Genomic DNA, 19054 nt, shown 5'->3' with positions numbered 1-19054 from the left:
TGGCTGATTCTTGACTTGGGCAGGACTGAATATTCTGGCACTCGGGGTTTTATAACTTAGATGAATCCTTCCATGTAGTAATTAAACATATCTCCTATCTGAATGGGAAGAAGTTTATTAGTTACGGTCACAACCTTGGGGCTCACTGTAATCTCATTTTAATAGTATATTCTCTGTCCACCTATTGGAAAACTGCTCTCTTACTAAACTTTCTGGCATCTTCCACTTGGAAATAACAGCTAAACCAACCCCCATCGATCAAGAGGAAATGTGAGTTTCTATTCTGCGTTTTCTGCCTATTTCCTTTGATGTAAGACATCTTCACAATCAGTCTTTAGTAATACCTCCTCCTAACATGTTAAAAACTGAGTGCCTAGTGCTTCCTCCTTTGTTATCATTAACTCAACTTACCACCTTAGATGTCAGGTCTTTTCACAAATCATTTAAAGTTCTCCTTAGCAGTCATAGACTGGTCCCATTGAACCCCACGAGGAGAGATGGAGGCAAGAGGAGTTTCCAGCTGATTTTCTCAGCATCCCATTGCCTACCTTTGAGCAAGTCCTGTTCCTAATTAGTTGCTATCAACTGGTTGGTGGGAAGTGGAAAGGAAGAAAAATGAATGCTCCCAATGCCTCCTCCCCCAGCAACACATAACTTTTAAGAAAAAAAAAGGACAGTACATGGATGAGGACAGTCTAAAAATTTTATTTTTCCATTCTGGTTTGAAGCTTTTTTCACAGAAGCTGCCCCCAGATCACCTTTACTGACTGCTCTACTCTGTCCCTTCTCCCAAGGTTTGCTCTACCTCTCCGCCAGCACCGCCCACGTTACGGCTTCCGGGCCGTCCCTACAGGAAAAGGGGGTTTTGATAAATTCGAAAACCTGCACCAGGTCCTTGCAGCGCAGATGCAGTGAACCGAGGACTGACCTGACTCGCTGGTTCACCTCTGAGCCGGGCTCTGTTCACCCAACCTGAACTTCGGCTTCTGAGCGGAGACAGGTAAGAACCTGCGGACCCCAGCCCCGGCGGGGTCACCGGCAGCGCTGGGCCAGCGAGCCGCCCTGCCCTAGCGCGAGCTCCCCTGCAGCGCTGCTGGGGGACAGCCCCGCGGACCTACGCGCTGCCCGAACCCCGCGCAGGGCGCGCGCCTCTCACCACTGCGCGGGCCCCAAGGCCTCCCCTCCCGCCTGCGCTCGCCCTCCGCCCGCCCACCGTCCCTCCTCCCTGGCTCTTCTAGGCCCCTCTCTCCTCCTTGCTTCCTCCAAGCCACGTCTACTTGCTTTAAAAAAAAAAAAAAAAAATATATATATATATATATATATATATATATATATATACACACACACACACATATATAATTTATATTATATAAATATATTTATATATAACTCTATATTGTATAGATATGCAAATTATTAATATATATCATATAGCTATATGAATATATATACATATGTCCAATTTGCGGAAACGTTTTAAAAATAGCTGGAGGGACTCCTATCTGCATTTCCTGAAAATCCTCAATTGTCTTCTTTTGCCGGATTGGCCACGCTCTAACCTCTGTGGGAAAACAGTTCTCTCACTCCCCAGGCGGACGAAAGGATCTCTCCCAGCCAGCTATCTAGGGGTCTGCCCTTACAGGGACAGACTTTTTGACTTTGAAGTTAAAAGAGTGTGAAACGCAAAAACCCTCCAGAAGAGATAACAGGTGACTGCGGGCTCTTATTCTTATCAGATACCTGGGCCTTGCTGCTATTAACACTTGAAGTGAGTGAATTTATCAGACTTATTCCAAGCACACTCTTAGCTGAAAACAGATCCTTGCAACAAAGGAGAGTTGGTAAGCAGAGACAGGTCCACCATGTGAGTGACACCTGGAAGGGACCACCTGAATTGGATTCTGCAGTTTGGGGACTTGGCTCTCAAAATGAAAAAGATAGGCAAAAGTGAGAGGAGAGTGGAAGAAATTTTAAAACCCTTAAAATAAAAATAAAACCTAGAAGTTCTGGCTTCCCACTTCCTCTCTTTGCAGTAAAGACTCTCCCCAGTAATTCCAAAACAAGGTTCACAGAAACTTGGTTCTTTGGTGCAAGAAGCTGGCCACTAGAGGATTTTGACTGATAAATAAATGCTTAAATTCAACCTGTAACTACAAGGTTACTCTGCCTCTGTCAGCTTGGTTCTAGTCTCCTAGCTTCTACAATTAGCTGTGTGACTTCCAGAGTCCCTTTTCTCCTCTGTAGGGGAGGGCGTAGATCTGACTGGGGAGGCTGTTAGCCCGTGGAACACTGAACACTTTCAGGAGCCAAGCTCATGGCCAGTGGGCTGAATCTTGCTTCTCAGACTTGTTTCGTTTTTAAGTTAGTTGCTAACAGTGAAATACTAGGAGATTTCTTATAAAACTCTGTATTTTCATCTTTAAAAAAAAAAAGATTCATACATGCCATCAACACTGGACCTACATTTTGCACAAATCAACAAAAGACAGTTACTAGATACAGTCTTTACCAAGCCAGATTCACACATTCCTACATGTCAGGTGTCCATGGGTATTTGAGACTGGGCCTGTACTCTACCCCCAGTCTAACCCCAGGTAGCACTCATTCCCAGAAGGCTGACCCTGATTTCTCTACTTAGTCTCCTCCTGTACTTCATAGGGCCACACTGGAGCCTTGATCTGCCTCTCGTAAGCATAAGAAAATAATGTTCTAGGAAGCCAAGTTGAAGCCCTCAGTTGATATAAAACCTATGGAAACTGACCACAAAAGGAAGTAAGTTTGGCCTAGAAAATTAAACAAATTACTTATCCACATAAATAAAAAGGAGCTGATAAAAGAATCTCGAAAGACATAGGAAAGGACATGGCCATGATTAACATTGGGATCCTGTGCTGCTTTTTTCCCTAAGTGCCATAACTTAGAACAGTTTATTGAAAATAAAAATAGCTCTATTTATTGAATGCTTACTGTACACAAGGCAACCTGATGACGCCAGTACTGTTTTTATCCTCATTTTGTGAATGAGGAAGCTGAGGCTTACAGAGGTCAAGTTATTTCCACAGGTCACAAATCTAGTGAGCTGATGGAGGTGGGATTTGAGCCCAGGATTTGAATTAAGAGTGGGAACCCTAGTGTCTTGAAACACTTTGAGTTTAGGGCACTGAGTCAGCCTTTTTGTGGCTCTCCAGATGGATAGAGATGCTCAAAAACTATTGAGTGACAGAAATAAAGAAGAAAAGAATGATAGAAAAAAAGAAGAGAAAGAATGATAGAAAGAAATGAAAAAAATGAATAGCCAAAATTTATATTTTTCATGGAAACAATAACATTTAAAATTATTTATTAAATTGAAAAGAATGGTTTTTAACTTGTTATGACTCCATTTGTCTATCCCCCAGTATATACATTTCTAACTTGTTCATCAGAATGAACAAAATGACTTGTCTAAATAAAAACATAGCGGTATTTTACCTTATCACAGAGGGGAGAAAGGTTTATCTAGAATAATTTCTTCTCACTGAAAACTCATTGGCACCTAATAATTATTTCCTTCCTTTTTTTTTTTTTTATGTTCACAACTTGCCCTTCAAGAACTTTGCCCAGGACTGGCATCTATAGTTTGCAAAATCTACTTTCTTCCCCTTTTCACAAATTGGAACAGTGTGTACCCATCCAGCCTTCTGGCACCCCTCCCTGGCTCCACAGTCCCTGAACAACTGCCAACAGTCTTTTCATATATAAATTCTGTTGGTACCCCAAATGGAATTTGTTCAACCTTTGAGACATAAGCTCATTCGAAGCTGGGCGTTCTCTTACAATATCCCACTCATTTTGTGCTCCAGTGTCTTCCTACTGATTCTTGTCTGACGAACATTCAACTTCACGAAAGTTGGATCAGGAAAGCTGGTGTTTTGAGGTGGAAGCCAGGAAGTCCTGGATGCAAATCCAGATTCTGTTACTCTCCAGCAGTATAATCTTGGGCTAAGTAAGTGATCCAATTCTTTGAGTTTCAGTTTGTACCTCTGTAAAATAGGAATAATAATAGCTACTATTATTAGGTTGTCAGACCATAAGGAAGATTGAAAGAGATATTTGGAAGAGTGCTGAGACAAATGGATTGATAGTTACAGCAAAGTAGGTGAGATGAATAGATCTGCTTCTTCACAGGTAAATGGATTTATGGGACTTCAGAGTTGGAAGGTACTAGAGAAGCTGCCCAGTCCTGCCTCCCATTCACTAGAACTGGTACTCGTGAACAGTGCATTTCAGCACTCAACAGTTTCTCTCTGTCACGCATTACCACCACATCTTCTGCTCTTGATGCACACTCCTGTGCCTTCCATGCTCCATCAAAAGCTTCAAAGGGCCTTTTTTCTGTGTCAGGCACTTTAACCCCTCAATCTCCTAATTTTTACCACAACCCTATATTGTATGCATTTTTATCTTCACTTTACAGCTGTGGAAACTGAGATGTTAAGTAATTGGTCCAAGGCTACATAGTTAATAAATGGGATTTAGTCAGTACTGTGTGAATCTGAAGTCCCTATTCTTTTCTTCATTATTACACTGCCTTTTAAAAAAAGAACTGTGCTTATTTTTCTCAAGTCTCAGCTCATCCCCTTGCTCCTCTTTTAGGTGTACCCTTCCACTGTGGACTAAATTATATTGCTCAAAATTCACATGTTGAAGCCTTAACCCCCTCCCCAGTGGTTGTATATGGGAGATACTCAGGGTTAGATGAGGTCATGAGAGTGGAGTGCTCATGATAGGATCAGTGCCCTTATTTGAAGACGCCCCAGAGAGCTTGCTCTCCACCCCCTCCTTGCCCACAAAGAGGAGGTTATGCGAGCAACTTAGAATCAAAAGGAGAGGCCTCAGAATCACACCTACTTTGCAGGCACCTTCATCCTGAACTTCTTTTCTAACCTCCAGAACTGTGAGAGATAAATGTCTGTTGTGTAAGCCACCCGGTCAATGGTGTTATGTTCTGGCAGTCTGAACAAAGACGCTGTCTTTGTATCTATGCCTTCTCTTTCCCAGTTGGTCTTTTCCAAATCTGACCTCAATGAGCTTGGATTTCAACCTGCACAGTGTCTGTAGCTCTCAGCTTCCTGCCATCCACATTGTTCATTGTGTCCTCGGTATCAGATTTTTGACAGCTCTCTCACCTTCTAGAGATATCTTTCTGTTCAGTGTCTCTGGCCAGGTAATCAGACCTAACTTTTTTTCCTGAATGGTTTGACATTTGCCTTCATAAAATCTGACTGTCTGTCCTTGGATACTCCAAAATTTTTAAAAAGATATGGTTACTTCTTACCAAGACTCCTAGTGCTTTCAATTGACTCACTAGCATCTGCTTTGGGATCCAAATGCCCTCTTACTTCCTGTTTCCTGGGAGTAGTAGTATTGGCCAGGCAAATCAGCAGGTTACCAGAAGCCGCATGTGAGACCTGCTCTGCTGACATCTCCTTTCCCTCATCTTTCCTATCTCAAAATCCCTGTGCATTTGTTTTTATAACCAGTTCAACCATTGATTGCAGGCTGTACCTCTTATGCAAAATGCTTAGGACCTACAGTTCTTTTTAGGGTCTAAAAAAATGTTTGAGATCTCTGAAAGTAAATCAACTTTAAAAAAACCTTGCATAATCAAAATTAATATGTGTGTCTTTAAATGTCCACAAATTTATCATCATGAAAAACAACTTGACTCAACTCTACTTTTAGGTGGTAACATATAAACAATGTTTGATGTAAACTATGGGCCCATTTGAACACGTTTGGAATAATGTGGGGATAGTAGGGCCTCTGAAAATGAGAGTGCCTGGAACCTACCCCAGTCTTTTTTTTTTTTTTTTCCTACCCCAGTCTTAAAACAAAGACTTAACAAAGTCTTAAAACAAAGACTTAAAACTATGAACAAAACAGGCCTAGTTTCTACCCTTAAAGTCTTAAAAAAAGTCTTAAAAAACTCTACTTGATTATGCATTATTTTAAACTTATCCTAATTCCCTAAGTAAACTCTTGATATCTTAGTAAGAATGTAAATAAGTAAAGTAGTCAAATCTATCAATGTATTGGTGTATCTACTATATGTTAAATACTGTGCCTGGTCCTCAGGGTAGGAATGAAGGGTAATATATGAAAGACAAAATGGGGTCTCTGGGCTTAAGGAGTTCCAGGTCTAGATAGCAAGAAAGGGCTTCATCTTTCCCACTTTCCTTTGCCTCCCCTGGGTTCTTTCACTTCCTCAAATTCACTGAGCTCCTTCCTACCTCAGGGCCTTTGCAGATAACTGCCACCCTTCTTGCTGCCTAATCCATCCTTCAGGATCTGTTTAAATGTCACTTCCTTGGAGACCCTCCCTGACCACACCCTGTCCCCACCCTCTACCCCATCTAATTTAGGCCCCTCTGTTATTCATAATTTTCTATTTTTTTTTGCCTTTGCAGCTCTTATCACTTGAATTATTTGCATTCATTTATTTATTTACTTACAGTCTATCTTGCCTCATTCATTTATAAGTTCTAGGAGGGTAGAAACTAGGTCTGTTTTTTTCATAGCTATACATCCAGTGTCAATTACACTGTCAGACAATAGTGTTTATGAAATATTTGCTTAATAACTGAAAGAGCACACACTCCTAAAGTAAATAAATAGCAATGTGAAAGTGTCTAGAATTGAAAGGAGATCACAATACTTTGTATGATATAGGAATGGTGGATACATGTCATTATACATTTGTACAACCCACGGAATGTACAACACCCAGGAGTGAACCCTAATGTAAATTAGTACTTTGGGTGATTATGATGTGTCAACATAGGTTCTTCAGTTTTCACAAATGTACCACCCTGGTGGGGGAAGTTGATAATGAGGGTCGTTATGCATTATGTGAAGATATATGGGAAATACCTGTACCTTCTGCTCAGGTGTGCTATGAACCTAAAATTGCTCTCCAAAAAATGAAGTCTTCCCCAAAAAAAGGGAAATTGGAAATAAGACATGGACCTATAAGGAAGCAATTGAGTAGAGAGAGGTGGAATAGACAGGATTTGATTACATGGAGAAGGGGACTGAGCATTGAGTTGGGAGAGCAGCATGAAGAGGAGCCTGGTTGTAAAGATAGGTTTACTGGTCTCAGAACAGTTGAAACGCTAGCTTGACTGCCTGATTCCCACTTGAAAATGGTGGAAGACTAAATTAGACAGTGGGTTCAGACCATACTGTGGAGGGGCTTGAAAGTTGTTTTAAGAGTCATACGGAGTCATTGGCAGTAGCAGTGAGACATGATGGAAGTAGTAGAGATCAACTGTGGGGTAGATGGTAAACTCAGCAAAGAACAAAGACAGGGTTCAGGAAGATGGACCAGCAGACCCTTGCAGTTATCCATGGTTGAGATTCTAAAGGCTCTTTGAAAGCAGGAATCCTATTTTTTATTCTTTTATATTCATCACTATGCCTTATTAAATTCTAAGTATTCAAGTTTGAACCACAGATAAGAAAATTGAGATAATCTGACATGGATACACTAATTAATCTTTAAATTAGAAGGAAAAAAACTGTGAAAACACAAGCATACATTTCCTTCAAAATTTCAAGTTCAACCATGAGTTTATTTTGTTCTATTTTTTATCATTGAATATCTGGGGTAATTAGAGCATAAGTTTGCATTTTTTTCCTCTCTAAATCAAGAAATAATTATTCAGACTCCATGCATATATGGAGAATAGGGGCACAGAGGGAGAGTATCAGGACTATATTTTGTGTTTCTTGCCCAGATAACACTGTCATTTGCCTCATGCTCTCTGATACAGCATCATTTGCCTACTGAGCACTAATCACTAGTTTATAGAGGTTCTGAATGACACTGGGTTTACCCCTGGCCTCTCCATGTATTGCCTCATCCTGTCTAGTTCCTTAAAAGTTTCTCTTTGAAATAGAACTCCAACAAGGTGAGAAAAATGCTTACATAAAACTAGGTTGAAAATGACCTCAAGTTAAAAGAGAATGTGAAATATAAATGTCTGTGCATTGTTAAAAATAACAATATCTGTATTTTTTGATATGGAAGAAGCCCTTGTCACAGAGACCCACATGTGCATGCTATCCTTCATCCATATTGTACATCTCTCAGGGATCAGCTGGTCACTTGGCCCCTTGGAACAGACTCCATTTCCTGCCATCTCTTCCAGCTGGCTGTGCACATATGTCTAAGTCCATTATATGCCTATTGTAATATCTTTTAATGATGGTATCTTATATTTTATATCATCTTTCTTCCTAGAAGATCAAAGTTTTCTTATACATTTTCTAAAATAATATCTTGCATTAATTAAAATTTTAATATCCATAGAGTTCAAGATATTATAATATTTTTATTACCAAAGGATGTGAAAGCTGTTTTTTTTAAAGAAAATAACTTTCCAACTCACCCACAGACATTTTTTCTTTTTTTTTTTTTTAAGATTTGTTTATTAGAGAGAGAGAGGGAATGTGCATTTGTACTCACACATGTGCACAGGGAAGGGTCAGAGGGAGAGGGAAAGAATCTCAAGCTAACTCCATGCTAAGCATGGAGCCTGCTGCAGGGCTCAAGCTCACAACCCTGAGATTATGACCTAAACTAAAACCAAGAGTTGGACGCTCAACCAACTGAACCACCCAGGCACCCAGACATTTTCTTCTTATTTTAATACATGTAAATTTCTTTGAAAGAAAAAAAAATGAAAAAAAACTAAAAATAAAAAAATAAAAAAGAAAGAAAGAAAGAAAAAAAATGGAGAAAGAAGCAAGCAGTCTGATTTCATTTTTAAATGTGAGATAATTTTCCTGGTAATTATTTGCAAGAGAGATATTTAGATTACTTATTTAACATTTAAATCTAATTTAGGGCTAATAATGTGTAATTTATACTACTCACATTTTGCATGAGATAACTGATGTGTGAGAAGTATATATCAGTCAGGGCTCTCTATAGTGAGCAAAAAGTAGCCAATTCTGGCTATTTTATTTTTTTATTATTTTTTAAAGATTTTATTTATTTATTCATGAGAGATACAGAGAGAGAGAGGCAGACATATAGGTAGGCAGAGGGAGAAGCAGGCTTCCTGCAGGTAACCCGATATGGGGCTCAATCCCAGGACTCCAGGATCATGCCCTGAACTGAAGGCAGACATTCAACCACTGAGCCATCCAGGCATCCCAAATTCTGGCTATTTTAAATACAAAATAGATTTTTTGTTTATTTTAATTTTAATTTTTTATTTTTTATTTGAGTGTAGTTCACACACATTGTTGCATTAGTTTCAGGCATACAACATAGTGATTCAACATCTCTATCCATTACACTATGCTCACTACAAGTGTAGCTACCATCTGTCACCATACAACACTATTACAATATCATTGACTATATCCCTACGCTGTGCCTTTCATTCCATAACTGGAAGCCTGTATCTCCCACTCACCTTCACCCATTTTGCCCATCCCACCACAACCCTCCTATAAATTGATTTTTTTTAAGATTTTATTTATTTGAGAGAGAGAGCATGAGCAAGGGTGGGGGTAGAAGGAGAGGGAGAAGCAGACTCCCTGCTGAGCAGGGAGCCTGATGTGGAGCTCAATGTGAGTCTTGATCTCAGGACCCTAAGATCATAACATGAGCCAAAGACAGATTCTTAACCAACTGAGCCACCCAGGTACCCCTGGGTTTATTTTTAAAGTATTGGGAAGGTCATAGAATATTTCAGGGTGTGAAAACTGAATTTGGAGGCCACAGTGCAGAACTGACATCCCTGATGAAGTTCAGATTCAGTTGCCTTCCAAGTGAAACCAGCTAGTGAAAATGTCCTGGCTGAGCAAGGGCACAATTGGGCGACCTTGGCATGATTTTGAGGGATAAAGGCATACTTAACTATAAAAATGGGATATTATGGCCTTACAGGTAAATTAAGTTTACATGATACAGATGATAACTGCTATTCCTAACTTAACTTAAGCACGAAAACATCCACCGTCTCATAAATCTTAAAAAATTGAGTCCACAGGACATTGTAAATAATGCATATATTCTATCTGTTGTTTTACAAGTACAGATTAACATGCTCAATATTAAAGTCACCTGATTTATTTGTACATATTTAAGGCTCAAAAATTGCCCCCCCCCAAACTCTCACAGTTACTGAAGCTGCCGTTAGGAACTTAAGAGGGGTTAAAATGGATTATTGGTAACAGTTCAGGCATCAGGCAAGGAGCCAGTGCTAGCAGTCTAATTAAGCAGTTTGCGATACAAACAGCTCATGAATTCTTCTTCTGACCAAAGCAGAAAGCACTTTTGTCCCCTCTGCAGATAGTTGTTATAAGTCAGCAAGATACCTTCACTTTGACTTGTTTCAGGGTTAGAGAGACAGGGTGAGAAATAGACATAGTCTTTGGTATACCCACCAGAAACATCAACCCTAACCAGAAGTGTGCTTTGACTTTTATTTGCTGCTTGTGAAAGAGGAGATGGCTCACTAATGTTCCCCCACTACATGATCTTACTACCTTTTTTTTTTTTTTTTTTTTTTTTTGCTTAAAAAATAAATATTTGTTATCTCAAAGTGTCTTTGAGTCAGGAACTCAGTAGAAGCTTAGCTGGATGGTTCTGGTTTAAAGTCTCATGTGGGGTTGCTGTCAAGCTAATCGCTAGAGCTGTTGCCATCAGAAGACTTGAGTTGGGCTGGAAGATCTGCTCTCAAAGTGGCCTGCCCATCTGGATGGCAAATGGGTCCTAGCTATTAGGCAAGAGGCATCAGCTTTTTACCACGTGGTAAATGCATTTTTTCAATAATGCTTTTTTTTTTTAATTGAGGTATAGTTGACATATATAAAACATTCTTTAGTTTCAGGTATACAACATAATTATGCAATATTTGTATACACTGCCAAACCATCACCACAGTAAGTCTGGTTAACACCCATCACCACACATAGTCACTAATTTTTTTTTCTTGAGATGAGAACTTATAATAATACAACTTTCTAGCGCTTAATGAGCAACAATATGTGCCTGGGATTGTGCCAAGCACTTGGATGCTTTATCCCCATGAGAATTCTGTGTAGAAGGCACTGCCAGGTCTCCATTTCACACGTGAGGAAGCTGAAGATCTGAAACTTTATGCAACTTCTTCAAGGACAAGCACATAATAGTGAGAGGTAGCCTGGCCTAGAATCCAGTCTGTGATGGCAAAGCCAGGGTGCCCAGTTCCCATGTTATACCTTGTGCCCTTCTGATGGTATCCTGGCCTTTCTTTCCTTCTTAGCATTCTTCTTAATGTCTCTCAACATCCTCCACTCCCCTTCACATCTCTCTCTTACCTGCCACTTAGTTCCATGGAAGTGTCCTGGGAGTGTAATTATTAGAATGATTACTGGTGAGCTTCTATGTTCTAACTGGAACCTTGCAGAATCAGCCACAGAATAGTGAAATTATCAAACTACAGAGAGAGAACTTTATGCATCTTCTGCTTCATCCACTCTGAATTTGTGTCATATATCATTAGTAGAGTTGCCTAGCATAGTATTACCTCTACAGGCTCAGTATCAGAGCTATTCCCTCCACCACACCAAAGGAAGACACAACCAGGCTGGAAACTTCACCGACCCCAAGCCATACGGGGAATCCATTTCCTTGCTTATCTGGCAGAGTGCTCCTCTTTGGCCTCAACTTGGGTTTATACTTCCCGCTGGGCCCTTAGTCCCTACGTGCATTGCTCCAGCTCTGGGTTCTGGCTGATAAAGGGTTTTTCTTCTGAAGCTCCTAAGATACCCCACCCAAGCTCAGGTGATTCTGAACTAACTCTGCCTTTTCCTATTTTCTCCTTCAGGAGCAGGAGAGTCTTCAACACTCCAAGGAAGTCCACCCTCTTCCTTGACCCTTTCTGGGGATCCACCAGTCCTTGTTCAGGCTGATTCTAGCTGGCAAAAAAGCAAAACGTAAGGTAGGAGAATAAGGAAAGGGCCTCAACTGAGCCTCCTCATTCTAAAGGTATGCAAGCCACCCAACTGAACACCATCTTCCACTGGAACTTTTTCAAAATAATTTTACTGAGGCATTTTGCACGTTAAGAGTACAATCTGGTGATTTTTAAAGTAAATGTATCAAATAGTGCAACCATGAACATAAATCCACTTTGGAACATTTTTATCACCCCAATAAGATTCTTCATGTCCGTTTGCTGTTAATTCCCTGCTCTCCACACTGGGGAACCACATACCTAATTTTTGTCCCTATAGCTTGGTTTTTTACAGATGTTTCATATAAATGGAATCATATACCATGTGGTTGCTTGTGTCTGGCTTCTTTACTGAGCATAAGGTTTTTGAGATTCATCTGTAATTTGATCCTTTCTAATGCTGAGTAGTTTTGCATTGTATAGCTATATATAACATGGTTTATCCATTCACAAACTTTGATGAACATTTAGATAGTTTGCAATTTGGAGCTATTATGAATAATGCTGCTATAAATTGATTGTTATATTCAAATTGTTTTTAAACTTTAATTATCATTTAAAAAGCAGTGCAATGTGTAATCTTGTATTCTTATATAATAAGTACAGTATGTAAGTACAGTATGTCTGTAGAGTAAATTCCTGGGAGTAGAATTTTGGAGTCAAAAATATACATTTTTATAATTTGGATCAATATTGCCAATGTTCCTTCAATGGGGTGGCAATGCATGCATATTTCCTCATACGTTCATTGGCTTTTTGAATGGTACAGGTGTAAGGTAGTATCTCTGTAATTTGAATTGTATTTCTTTTTATGAGTGAAGTTGAGTATACTTTTATATATCTAAAAGCCAATTTCGTTGCTTTTATGAATTCTCTGTTCCTACAATTTTTCCCATTTTTCTTTTGTACTTTGGGTCTTTTCCGTATTGCTTCATAGGACAATTAATCCTTTGTTCTGATAGAAGTTGCAAATGTTCTTTTCACTTTGGTGGGTTTTGACAAACAATTTTATTTATTTTTTATCATGGTAAAATATATGTAACATAAAATAGATGATTTTAACCATTTATAAGTGTATAATTCAGTGGCATCAAGCACAGGTACTATGTTGTATAACCATCAACATTATCCATTTCCAGAACAGAAATCCAAAATAGAAACTCTAAACTCCTTAAATAACAACTTCCCTTTCCTCCTTTCCCACTACCCTCCCACCCCTGGCGCTGGTAACCACTATTTCCAATTTATGTTTCTGTGAATTTAACTACTCTAGGGATCTCATATAAGTGGAATCATGGTACTCATCCTTTTGTGACTGGCTTATTTCATTTAGTATAACATCTTCAAGGTTCATCTATGTTGTAGCATCAGTCAGAATTTCCTTCCTTTTTAAAGCTGAATAATATTCCACTGTATGCATATGTCACATTTTGTTTATCCATTCATCAGAATTTTATTTTAATGTGGAAAAATCCATCTTTTTAATGAGTTCTAATATTTATGCTAATAAGGGGTATACAAATTCTTCTCTAGTTTGTTCTACATTTATAGCTTAATTTTTAAAATTTTACATTTGAAGCTCTGATTCAGCTGAAATTTATTCTAGTTGAATTTGCAAGGTTTACATCCAACAAAGAAGAAAGTCATATTGAAGATCAAGTTCCCCAAGAGACAGATTTTGGGACAGAGATTTGAACACGAAAAGTTTGTTGGGAAATACTCTCAGGAATCATACCTGTAAGGCAATGAAGGAAGCAGAACTGGGCAGAGGAAGAAGTTGAATTGAGATTCAGTGGCGGGATCCCTGGGTGGCGCAGCGGTTTGGCGCCTGCCTTTGGCCCAGGGCGCGATCCTGGAGACCCGGGATCGAATCCCACATCGGGCTCCCGGTGCATGGAGCCTGCTTCTCCCTCTGCCTATGTCTCTGCCTCTCTCTCTCTCTGTGACTATCATAAATAAATAAAAATTTTAAAAAAAATGTTTAAAAAAAAAAAAAGATTCAGTGGCAACAAAGCTTTATCTGATTCCATGAGCTCTGGATATGGAATGTCCTTACAGAATTGTCTTAAATTGAGCAAAGAGGTCCAGGCTTTTGTATTCCTGCATCAACCAGTCCTTGGATATTACTGACCCTAAGGTATACTTTAAATGAGGCAGCTGCCTTTGGCTGAGAGCAATTTCTGGGGAGGGGCTCAGCCAGGAGCCTCAGTGAACAGCACTCCCAGCAGCTGGGGAAATCAGTGCCTTGGCCCTGAACCAGGAATATAGATGGCACACCACAGCATCCATTACACTGCCTTCCTAACATGAGTAACTAATGCATCTCTTTGCTAACTTTATTATATGCAAAATCCCATATATGCTTGGGTCCATTCCTGGATTTCTCTATTCCATTCCACTGATTAATTTTTTCATACATCATTAGTATACTGGTTTAAAAATTATAGTTTTATAATATGCTTTAATATATGCAAGAGCTAGTCCCTTCTCATTAACTTCAAATTTTTCCTGGAAAAGAAAATTTCCTGGATATTCTTGCTTGTTTGTCTTTCTATATAAACTTTAGATCAGCTTGCTAATTAAATTTGGATGGGTGAGGATGACTGGATTAAATTTATAGATTAATTTAGAGAAAAAAGACATATCTATGATATTGAGCCATCACCCTCTCCAAGAATGTGTTTTGACTTTCCAAATTATCTTTTGTGTTCCTTACTGGTGTTCTAAAAAATTTTTTCTATAGGTATTATGCATCTTTTACTGTTTAATTTATATGTGGTGGTTTTATCCTTAATTTTTGTAATAAATGGGGTCTTTCCTGTGTATTCCTGACTTGTTGTTTGTCTGTATGAAGATTAACTATTTCTGTATATTAATTTTGAATGCCACCACCTTACTATATTCTTTTACTGCTCTGGTAATTTTTTAGCTGATATTCTTGGGGTTTTCAAATTTGCAGTTTTATAACTTTCAAATAATGACATTTTTGCTTCAGCTTTCAGTCCCTAATCTCTTTATTTTACTTAATAAGCAAAAGTATAAGATATTTTAAAACACTAAAACTCTGAAACACATCATTCACAACAGGAGAACAAAGCTGTTGAGTATACTTTTACAGCTGTGGTTACCATACTCCTATAATTACATATTGTAGTTATAATCTTGTAAGTGGCTATCTCCATTGTAAATCATGATCTTCCTTAAGGGCAAGGACTGTATTATTCACTTTTATATCCCTGGCACTTAGTTTAGTGCCTCAATAAATGTTGGAAAATTAAGGAAAAATCAATAATCTAATAACCACAAACCAAAAACAGGTAAAACCAAATAATCCTAAACAGGTAAAAATAACTATGATTTCCAAAGTGTCTATTAATGTCAACTAGCCCTATTTCTCTTAAACTTTTCTAAACCATGGAACATAAAATAATGTTTTTCAGGTCTGAACACCTCTCCTTGGCCTAGTTCTCTGTTCTGCCAACCAAGTGTAGGCCTCAGAAGCCTGGTAACCTCTCTATCACCAAATATCAATTGCTTGAGACAAGTGAGCCATGCTGGTCAGCTCCAGTGACCTGGACAACTTGGAGAATTGAACACTCCACCCTCCAGGTGTAGGGCAGATGTAATGTGAGTAATTCTGGAGAGCATAAACCGGAGACTGAAATCCTTCAGATAAGTTTTATATTTGGATCTATTGTTTTTAAAGATCTTTGCAAAAAAAAAAAAATCAAAATAGGATCTGGCCTACTACTCTGAGGTCTCTCAGTTTCTTTTATTAATCTAAAATATTCTCAAAATACCATAAGTAGTAACAGACTCAACTGAAACTGGAGGTTACATGTACTCATTCCAAGTCCAGTGCTCTTTCTAGCAGATTACCATGTTGTTTCTACTTGAATTTAACTCATCAAAAACTCTTTCAGTTCTCTTCTATTTTGGTGATGGTGGCGAGTGCCTTCTAGTTTACAAAAATGTTGTCAATATTCCCAGGAACATTAACACACAAAAGGAAATTACAGTAATAATAAACAATAAAATCTCAGCCAGAATTTATAGAATAGATACCCGGTTAATACAATAATGAAGTACTATTTCACATTTATTAAACTACTAACAAATTCTATAGTAATAATTTCTAATGACAGAAGATTGTGTTGAAATGCTCCTTGATGCAGCAGTATAAATGCTATAATTTTTTTGGAAAGCAATTTGGTAACAGATAAAAAGAGACCTAAAAATAGATGTTTACCCCCTTTTATTCCATCATCCTACTACTCAGGATTGATATAAGGAGTTAATTCAGTTGAATAAGACAGTCATCTGAAGGAAGATATTAATTTTATGTAAGATATAGTCTATAATAAAAATAAAACTGAATGACCCACAATAGAAGGATGGTTTTTGAAAATTATGCTACATCAATTGAAGGGAATGTTATATCCACATTAAAATCAGATTTATGAAGACTGTGTAATAATATGTGGAAAGAGTGCTTTATGACAGTGTTAAGTTAATAAACACAAAAGCACATGTACATGAAGATAATCAGGCCCCCTACCCACCCTGCAAAAATATGTATCAACTAGGGAGAAACACAGAAAACAATAAAATAGATGTATTAGGAACTGATATAATTAAAAATTGCCACAATTTGAGTTCCCCAGAAAGCAGAGTCTGAGATGGAGATTTGAATGTAAGACATTTCTACCTCTTGATCCTCCTTGTGATCAGCACCTGGGGGCAACTTAGAGGAAGGTTCATTAACATAGAACTAAAAACTAGTCTTCTCCACTGCACCTGGTCTCGAGGTCCCAGCTAGTACTCATTAACTGCATCTTCTACTATCCATGATGAAGTTCACTTACCCTTAGGTAGCAGTTTTTCTGGGTTAGGTGGTTTTCCTAAGTAGCGTCACCCAGACTCTTGTGCATTAGGATCTTGATTTCCTGGTCACCTTGCCCTCCTTGAGTTAAAGCTGCTGCAAGAGAGTACCAAGTGGTTACCAGTATATTGGGGTCAAATATATTATTCCAAGCCTCCCTATATCCTCCAGATATTTAGAGTCAATTTCCCCCATAAGGGAAGTGACTTCTCTCTATGCCTGCTGATTTCTTGGCATGAGGAAACTGAAGTGACAAGGCAGCAGACAAAACTTGAATAGGATTCCTGCTGTGCACCCTGGTGGAACATCCTCTCCCTGGGAGCTAAGCTCTCTAAATTCATAAAGCCCAGAGTTTCAGGAACAAGAGCAGAAATTCTCCCAGTAGGTCTCTGGGAGTGTAAGTAAGCAGGGACACTTCTATTTCTACTCCTTGGTTCTTTCTTAGACCAATGTTTTCTAACCACGAGGGACACCACACCATACAGTAGTTGTTGATTTAGGGTATATACTGTAAGGTATCACCTCCAGCCTGGTCTTTCAGTTGTACCTCAACAAGTTATTCTGTTGCTTTATCTGTGTGGTGCAGTATGGGATTGGATAGGGCCAGTGGATCCTATGATCATATACTCACTACTACAGCTCACCTTATTCCTACGTTATCTTTTGTAGAACTCCCTATTAATGGATCAAATACTCTATGAGCTCTTGGATAATGGTGTTGTCCAGGGGCCCGTAAACAGGAAAGATAAACTAATAGCTGGAGTACTTGTTGATTTCAGTCAAGATAAATTATTGCCCCTTCCAGGGTGGAAGGAGTCCAATGAAGTTAACTTGACACCAAATGACTGGTTGATCTCCTGTAAGTGATGGGGATATATTAGGAATATAGGATTGGCCTCTATTGTTGGAAGATCAGAAATTTGGTAGTGGCAATAGCTTAAGCAGTCTTGGTGAGTGGGAACCCTTACTGTTGAGCCCATATGTATCTCCCATTCCTGTCGCCATGGCTACTTTGTTGTACCAACACTGAGTCACAACACAAAGGCTAGCTGATGTCAACTGCCTGAGCCATTCTGTTTACTTAATGCTTACTGTGTTCTGTGGTTCAGGTAAGAGTTCTGGGTGTGTAAAATAACCTAGATATGGAAGCTGGGCAAAGGATCATGAATTCTTATTGGTATTTCTGCCCTCAGCCTCTTGATCTTTCATCCTTAATTATTTTTATTGAGTCGATTGAATAATAGTCCTATTGGCTGTCCATCTATTTTGCCCATAAGGATAATCTTTTCTGATAACCCTCTCCATAGCTTTCTATGGATCAAGCCCCTCTTGCCACATCTGCAACCTTGCCTCTCACTTTAATGATTGAACCCATTTGGCTTCTAAAAGCAAAAGCTAAGCACTGTCACTGCCTCTGATATTTCAGGTTGTTATCATCCCTATCATTATCAAGGGTCCAGTTCTATAATGACGTCTCTAACCACAAGCTCTGGACTATAAAGGAGAGCCACCAGTGAGTTCCTCAGTGAATCTGATGTCCCTCTTACCAGGTCCTTCCTTACTTCTTTGGTCTTTCCTCTGAGCCTTCACATGAAAAACAGTCATCTGGTGGAGTTTTCAGCCCCACATAACAAATCCACTCAAGCATGCTTCCTTCTATGAGACATTTGATCCATTTTTCCATTGTCTGCAAGACAAGTTTTGGCATTCACTCCTCATTGAATGTGAGCATCACTTTCTCCAAGAATCTGAGAGCCATCTTAGCAGTGTACACTGGGGTCCCTGCCATTGTCTAATAATCCTATATAGCCCAGGAGAATGCTCCCATATCAATTAACACTCTGTTAGCCAACTTTATATTCTACTTCCCCTTGATTCCACATCCTCTCTTAGCTCTGCTAGTATGCATTGCCCAGGACCTGCAGCTCCTTCAGGGTGTAGTTCCTTTCCTCCTCTCACAGACCCAGTGCATCCATGACTGCATTTGCTGTGATTTAATGGGTTATGTTATTGACTGTAATGGGTTATGATGGTCCTGGTGGCAAGAAGGGAAATGGTGGCAGATTCACATGGGAACACATGTTATCTGGCAAGTCAGAGGCCTAAGTAACCATCCTTAATGGGGGGATGAGTACCAGCTTTTGACAGGGAGGAGTGGGTTCTTTCTGCATACCTA

At 39.1% G+C, this 19054-nt stretch overlaps 1 protein-coding gene across 1 annotated transcript in view; it reads left to right on the top strand.

The window, feature by feature from the left end:
• The first annotated feature begins 876 nt into the window (after positions 1-876).
• PAQR8 (progestin and adipoQ receptor family member 8) overlaps positions 877-19054 on the top strand; it is an 89001-nt gene continuing 70823 nt past the window's right edge. Inside the window, exons 1-2 of the mRNA XM_041762343.1 lie at positions 877-1000; positions 11868-11981. The gene's annotated coding sequence lies outside the window, so the exon portion shown is untranslated. The remainder of the gene's footprint in view (positions 1001-11867; positions 11982-19054) is intronic.

This window comes from Vulpes lagopus, chromosome 1 (assembly GCF_018345385.1).
Source record: "Vulpes lagopus strain Blue_001 chromosome 1, ASM1834538v1, whole genome shotgun sequence".
In the NCBI taxonomy this organism is placed as follows: domain Eukaryota; kingdom Metazoa; phylum Chordata; class Mammalia; order Carnivora; family Canidae; genus Vulpes; species Vulpes lagopus.
Note: the sequence above shows the minus strand (reverse complement) of the source record. Positions and strands in the feature narration are given on the sequence as shown.